General features: G+C 44.7%; 1 long non-coding RNA gene across 1 annotated transcript; it reads left to right on the top strand.

Annotated features, from left to right (window-relative positions):
- The first annotated feature begins 373 nt into the window (after window positions 1-373).
- LOC142590953 (uncharacterized) lies at window positions 374-6,918 on the top strand. Its single transcript, XR_012830291.1, has 4 exons — window positions 374-531; window positions 2,860-3,031; window positions 4,988-5,102; window positions 6,664-6,918. It is a non-coding gene; the product is annotated as an uncharacterized LOC142590953 (long non-coding RNA).
- Window positions 6,919-7,657: the final 739 nt, after the last annotated feature.

The raw sequence follows: 7,657 nt of genomic DNA, 5'->3' as shown, positions 1-7,657 counted from the left end.
TTTCGTAATATATGGGTTTCTTTCTGGACGAGAAAGATTAATTGGAGAATAAGTAGGGATATAGATACACCTGAATAAGATGCATCTTAACAAACTCCCCAATTTCGCGTGGGGAAGATTTGAGAAGCTTAACTTAACCACCTACCTTGTTTCTTGCGTCACCGATCGTGTACGCAAACTCAATGCTACAGTCGGTTGCATTTCGAGCTGCTGTTTCACAGGGACCTTGAATAGGGCTATCGTAGCGCGTTTAAATGACAGGACAAAAGAAGACACAAAATAACCCACACGGTGCTTGTGCCTGGCATAGTTACTGTCCTTTCGTCCTCTATTTTAACCGCGCTACGGTAAACCCATTCAAGAGTCGTTACCAACAAGCCCCATTGTGGACCCTCGTTCACAGGGACGTCATGCTCTCTATTCTCTCAGATGATACACCAAGCTTAGCGCGGAGCGCTCTGCACTTTATCACGGTATATATAACGAAGCAGTGTCTGCATCCTACCAAGACGCTTTCCTGTCCATCTGAAGGTAAGTATGCTGCCTCTCGGTACGTTTGGGTCCTCTTGCCCAAGGCACTGCGTTGCGCTCCCTAAAGGAATGCATAAAATGCGCCACTACCTCTGCACAGTAACTCTTATTTGTTTTGTTCAACGAAATTGTAGCGAAACCATCACCGATTATTGCCATTGTAAGTGAATATCCGAACCCTTGAACTAAGCTATTTGCTCGACTAAAAGCACGATACGCTTGAAGGCGCGCGTTGTTGCAGTTACAATATTTTGGTCGCGTTTCTTGCTTCATCGCGTAATTCGATAGAGCACTAAGCAGTTAGCCGGCAAATCTGCAGCTTGTACTGCAGGTGGCTGCATATTTATGTAGATGAGTCACAAGAATGTTGTATCGATGGGCCCAAGCGCCGGCGTGGAACGCAACTGACGTCCTTTTTCTACCAAAGCAGACACAGCGGGATAGGGCTGGCCGCGCCGCGGGGGGGGGGGGGGAAGTGCAATGTCCAAGGGCTGGCGTTATTACGGCTCGACTACAGCATGTGGATGTTCTGACTACCCCCCCCCCCCTCATAAAAAAAACGAAATTGTGTGTCCGGTGGTGGGATTGACGCAGGGCCTCCAACGCATAGCGCCTGGCTTGCGTATTAAGCAGCAGGCGCCTGCATACATCGCTCACGCCTATGCGCCAACTAAACTTCTTTGAGAAAACACATGGGAGTGTCACGTCGCACAGGACAAATATGCTGAAAGAAAACTGGCACCTTTACGGGAAGGGCAAAGCATTCACGGTGATTAGTAGTCAAATAACGTTACCCTCAAGCTCTAACGTCGGTATTCTGAGAATACGAGATGGCCACGCGCACGCGAAGAAACTGATGCTGTGCAGCAGGGACAGTGTCCTAGAAACTAAGCGCGTCTTTTAACGCTGCAGTGATGAGGCGTGCCGCGAGTAGTGCTCGACGGATGCGTTAACAACCGCCACATCCCTGGCAGCTGCATGATGATTGTGAACATGAGTGGCTGTGCCTTCACTCGATGATAGGATAGGATAGGAATAAACTTTATTTGTGCAACGGTTATTAATGCTGGCGTCCGGGGCTAGGTTGCCACGGGTCCATCGCCCGAGGAAAATATTTCGAGATCCTCGACAACGGCCCTGGCCCGTTGGACGGCACACTCCTGGTCTTCGAGTGCCTCGCTCAGGAGGGCGGCTTGCCATCTGTCACTGAGGCGCCCCGCTTCAGAGGGTCCTAATGTTGTCTTCTTGCTTCCTCCTTGTCCTTCTTGCTCATGGCGTTGGCATTCCCAAAGCACATGGACCATATCGACCCGTTCGTGCTCGCACCACTGGCAGCCAGGCGACGGGTGCAGCGCGGGCGACAGGCGGTGCAGGTGGTAGGGGTTGGTGAAAGTGCCCGTCTGCAACCGTCTCAGGTCGACCGCCTGGGACCTGGGTCGTGGATATTTTCTTCGTTCTTTCTTATAGTGGCCAAGCACCTCTCTATACGTTGCTGGAAATTCCTCGACATCGCAGTCGGCGTCCGCGTGATCCCCAGCTCCATCCGCCGCGATTTGTGTTGTGTTGGCAACTACAGATCGCGGTCATTACATTTTGCTTTTGTGTAGCTCTTTAGTTAGTTTTGACTGACTGTGCAACTGAACAAGTTGCAAGAAAGATATGTGACCTCGCTACACACAGTGGCCGATTACATAATTTTGTTCGCATTGTCGTTTAATGCATATGAATATTATTGTATCATGGCTAAACTTAACTGATGCTCTCAGAATATAGCGAATGACTTACACGGGGGTGAATGTGCCTATGTGAGTGAGAACTAATAAGTATACGCTCACAAGCGAAGAAAAAAATCGACAATATATTTACAGCAAGCAAGCAATACGAGTGACTTGTTCTTAACGTACCTGAATGTTCTGTCGTTGTTTAGCTGCTTGGTTTTGAGTGGTTATGCACTTATCTGTTGTTCATTGTTGGGGAGACTGCATTTCTTTGAGCTATGTTATATTTTTGACAGTCAAATTTTCACCAACCACTTGTTAACGCTTTTGTCGCAAATTCACTCCCGTTGATTACGTTTACGTACTGCCGCAATAGAAAACGAAAATATAGCCCCACAAGCATAATGTGGGCACCATACCACGAAGAATAAATAACATATAAAAAAACATTGAAAGCTAAAGTTTTTGGATGTTCTTTGTTATTTTCTTTCCAATGCACGATGATCTCAAGCTACTCTGAACAATTCTGCATACGCGAAAATACTATGTCAATTTGTAAAATTTCTCAATTTACCAAGCTTATCAAACTAACTTGCGGTATACTGTTTAGGCCACGTCCTCTGCTCGCAGAACGAAGATGATCCCCCGGCTTTCAGCGACGATGAATTGCCTTGCAACGGCGTTTTTTGTGGTTCTCTTGTGCGCTTGTACACGAGATTGCACTGGCGGACTAATAGTGGGCCATCTTGAGGAAATTACTTTACGAGCCATCGTATACGCAGGTACGAAACATAGGCGCCCCTTGTTTTCAAAATTACCTTAACTTATGCACCTGAATGTTTGTTGTTATAAACAGCCACGTATGATCACTGTTATAGTCACTAAAATGTACATATTTTGCACGTGTATAGAAATTACTGCATAAACTGCCTTTATCGATGTCAGTACCGCTGACAACCTTCAGACACAATAAATAATGCACAGCTGATCTCAAAACATTACACACCACATAAGCGCATACCAAACTAAGATTCCTCGCGGTGCTTCCGATGCTTCAGAAGCCATAACAAGCAGCGATAGGATGGGAATCTTTCTTTTGGTTGTTCGCCGACTTGTGCTGTTTTTCTCTGTCCTTTATGTCGTCGGCGCGGCACTTTTCAAGTTTTCTTTATTTCACGAAGCACGGTCTAAAAAAAAGTATATTTAAATTATGGAGTTTTACGTGGAAAGACCACGATTTGAAGAAATAGACATGATATAGTGCAGGACACATAATAAATTTTTACCACCATCTGCTGTAATGTGCACCTGATGCATGGAACATAAGAACACGCTCTTCGACAGCCATGGAGACGAGCACGTGTCTCGAGAGCAATATCATTGTAACTGATGCTGATAACTGGCTGATATTATTACGTGCGACTCGACTGCGGACTTTGAGTGACATTGAGGAAATAGGAAAACGTCATGTGGCGCAAACATACCGGCGGAAAACAAGATCGCTGATTTAGGGCCTAACACTGGTCTCGATGGCTCGTCTCGAACGGCAGATGCAGTTTTGGCAGCGGTTGGCGTGGTCATTTAATTTTTCTTCTTAACCGCGTCTTTGCGGAAATACATTGTCTTGTGATTTAAAAAAGTACGCCGCCACAAAAAGGAATGAGCAAACAGGAAAGGTTCACGAAGGAGGCAAAATGGTCGTAACAAATGTAGTCAGAACGGCAAATCAAACTCTCAAGACTATGGTGATATCATTGAGAAAACAGGAACTCAAGACAAGTTGCGCTTTGACCTTATATAAGTGACTGAATAAAGCAATAAAAATAAGCAATTCAGTCAATAATGTCTGGGCTTAATAATAAAGGTCAATCGCCTTACTGTTGTCTTGAGAGCCACAAACGATGGTAAGATGTGTGGACTTCATACGGGTTTATACAACATGGTGAACATGGAAACGCTTCAGTCTTTAGTTTAGTATGTGATCAAATAACAGTTTTTTTACTCTTACTAGCGTGACAATTCCATCTGTGTTTAAGAGTACACCATTTAAGGACTGCGCAATGAGGATACGACGGGAAGGGATACAGCAATGTTTAGGAAGGAACAAAGACAGGAAGCGCCTTGTCCTGTCTTTGTTCCTTCCTACTGTGCTGTCACTGTTTGCGCTTCGTCTCTTGAAAAATTTTAGCATCGATTAATGACAGTCCGAACGCATGGCATTTTTTTCCTCTACGTAGTCTGGTTTTCTTCGCTCTCAGCCTCGTCTCCGTAGCGTTTCTTTTTTATCTGTACTTACCATCCCACGTGAATACGAAATTTTACTGTATTTTATAGCTCAAGTTGAGTGATTAACTGTGGTTTCATAGGTTGTGTAATCCATAAGACAATAATCAACGGTTTGTAACAGTAAATGAGGTAAAAACTGCATTGAATGGAAACTCAGTGACCTCTCCAAATGCATAAATTGAGGTATAGAGATTATAGTAAGGATTCTATTCACGAGGGACAGCTTCGCAGGACGCAGCAAATGTGATGTATGCGAGAAACTTTCGACCTGGAAAAAGCGTAATTGTCTTGAAGACTATGCGCAAGCTTGAACAAATCCCGCCGAAGTTCCCGAGCTCTCTAGAGTGAAACTGTATACCTGTGCTATATTCTAGGACCAAGAATGCATGACATATAAGCCAGTAGTGAGCAACTGTGAATTTTATTAGGTCCCTATAATCCTGTCTTCGCAGGCAAATGCTATATGAGCGCTTACTACATAATTGATGATGGATACACTCTCAACTTAACGAGTCCTTGCCTGGGATTCACATGTCATGCTACAAACAGAACTGTGACAATGCAATAGTAAGTATAGCCACATTTTTACTCTGTGGCGTGCAAGAAGTGCTTCTGTGACTGCATACATAAGACTACGAATGCCGCGCCAGAGAATGGTCAAATTCTACTAATGTGTACTTAAGAGTGACCTGACACTTTAGCTGGAGCTGTAGGTGCCGACCGCCAATCGTGAACTCATGGTCCGCTGCAGCGAATGTTGCACAATTTGTGGGTGGGTGAGCGTGTTGCAGGTTTGCTTGGGACGCAGCGACCTGTTGGCGATGGGCGTCCTGCGGCGGAGTGGCTTCGGCGAAGGTAGGAACATTTTGGTCCGGCTCCGTATTGCCTTGGCCAGCCGGTTGATTTGCGACGCGCTCAGCTTCATGAATGTGAGTGGTAGATTTTAGAGCGCGCGCTTCGAACGTGGGAAGACGTTCTGCTTCACGCTGGTGGGTCTCTCGCTCGACCAAAGCGAGATTCGCCCGTCGACGTCGTTGCCTTTCTGTGCCGCTTAGTGCAGCAGTTTTCTTAGTTGGTGACGTGAAAAGCGACGCAGCAGGCACCGTGTAAGTACAACTGATTCATCTTTAAGCTGCGCGCCGTAGGCCACGAGGTGTAATAGTGTAGAAGGCCTACAACGCCTACACCAGGCTACACCGCGTTGGAGCCTCCGCTGCTCTGAGACTACCGAACCACTCACTGTCGGTGCTCCTTTGTGTCATGATGCAGTACTTCGCTTCACCGCTCGTAGATGGCGCGCCATCCCTGTCAAGAGAGCGTATTTTACGTGTTCGCGCCGTCACACCCTTTACAAGAAGTTGATGGTGGATCACGGCATAAAACAAAAACACTTTCATGATAAAACAATAAATATATGCTGCATAAGAAATAGTTTTGCCAACAAAATGTTTTCTTGACGTGAGCGAAGCTGCTATTTGTTAAATTTTCGCTGAAAGAATCATTTGCGCGTACTTTTCTTGTGGAAGAAATATGCGAAGCACTGAACCAATTGAATAGTGGACACAGGCTGAGTTTCTTGAAAATAATTTGTTTCCTTTATAGCAAAGAAAATTACTGGTCTTGTTTTCGTAATACCCCCAATGATAAAATGCTTAAATATTGTTCCAGTATTCATAGTTATGTTTTCGTGATACTTCTTATGTTTCAACTTCTGACACATCGTAACGTATTGATCAATATGCAGGATTCCTAAACGAACTATTTTGTATTGTGTAGATAGGTAGAAGTAGGCACCATTTTCTTTTTACCTGTCGTTACTTTAAATTAATGCAAATGTCCAATGTTAGTTTATTGCACTGCTAAGGAAAACCGAGCATTACTGTTCGAAGTCTCGCGGTAAAAAAGTTCCCAATAATCTGGCCAGGCTCCTCTTCCATTATAGCAATAAGCCAAGGATATCACATAGGGCACAATGTTTTCCACACTATAAATAAAATGGTAATGAAAGTTACTGAGGCTTGAATACAAGTCAGGTGTTCCTGTGGATGGCCCTACGGGATGTGTTTTCTTTTGAGCAACAAACAAGTAACAACAATAAACTAGAACTAAATATGTTTTTCTTTTTCAGTTGCGTCCCTCCAAAGAACCCAAATCGTTGCCATATGGACAATACGCACAGACATCCGCATTTTCCGTGGTGCTGCCCTAATTTCAAGTGCTGAACAGAGCGAATGGGCGACCCACAAGTACATTTCTTGCAAAAAAGCCATATTTTTGGACACTGTCCTTTTTCTACAGAGTGAGAAACAGGTCATTAATAAACTTTTGATACCTAGAATGGCAACAAAGTACAATAAAAACACGACTCTGGCGAGTGGATGCCTATATTATTCTGGTTGTTATAAAACTATTACCTTTCTTTTTTCAGCTGCACTGTTATTTTTTCCTGACACAGTTAGACTACTGTTTTTCTTTTGGTCTTCAGAATGATTTAAAAGACCATTCAAAAGAAAAATTAAGGCGACACTTGGAAACCAGGTAGTCGGCCTACTGGCAACGACGAAGACGACAAAGGCGGTGGTATGGACACTAAAGATGACAATCAATACGTTGGCAAAGCAGCTGTAATAACAAATTAATATAACAGTGCCAGTGGCGGCTTCGCAACAGTGCCAGTGGCGGCTTCGCAACTGTAACGAGAGGGACAGCGATGGCTACAAAAATTTCGCAGTTTTTACAGAAAGACGGATCATTTTTTAGCGTAGAAAGAATTACCAGTGCCGCACTACCACGTCGTAAGGACGGTAATACCTTACCGACCGAATAGTGTGTATGCACGTACATCACCGCACGGAAAGACTTTCCGTGAGGTATGCTGGATGGCAAAGTGTCTGTGTTGTAGACGGTAATGTGCGCGCCATGTTTTTTGAGCCACGCCTGCGCCAACCAAGACTCGGGAAGAAAATGGCGTCACTGCGTCAGCCACAGGTTTCATGTCTCTACTTTAAAACCGTACATGCTCGCCTCTCGCCTGCGTTTTTCATGAAGAACCGAGTTATTTCATTTCCAAAACGTTAACGAAATTCAGCTCTTCTGTGACCCGACGAAATGGCAGCCAGTAG

This window comes from Dermacentor variabilis, chromosome 8 (assembly GCF_050947875.1).
Source record: "Dermacentor variabilis isolate Ectoservices chromosome 8, ASM5094787v1, whole genome shotgun sequence".
Taxonomy (NCBI): domain Eukaryota; kingdom Metazoa; phylum Arthropoda; class Arachnida; order Ixodida; family Ixodidae; genus Dermacentor; species Dermacentor variabilis.
Note: the sequence above shows the minus strand (reverse complement) of the source record. Positions and strands in the feature narration are given on the sequence as shown.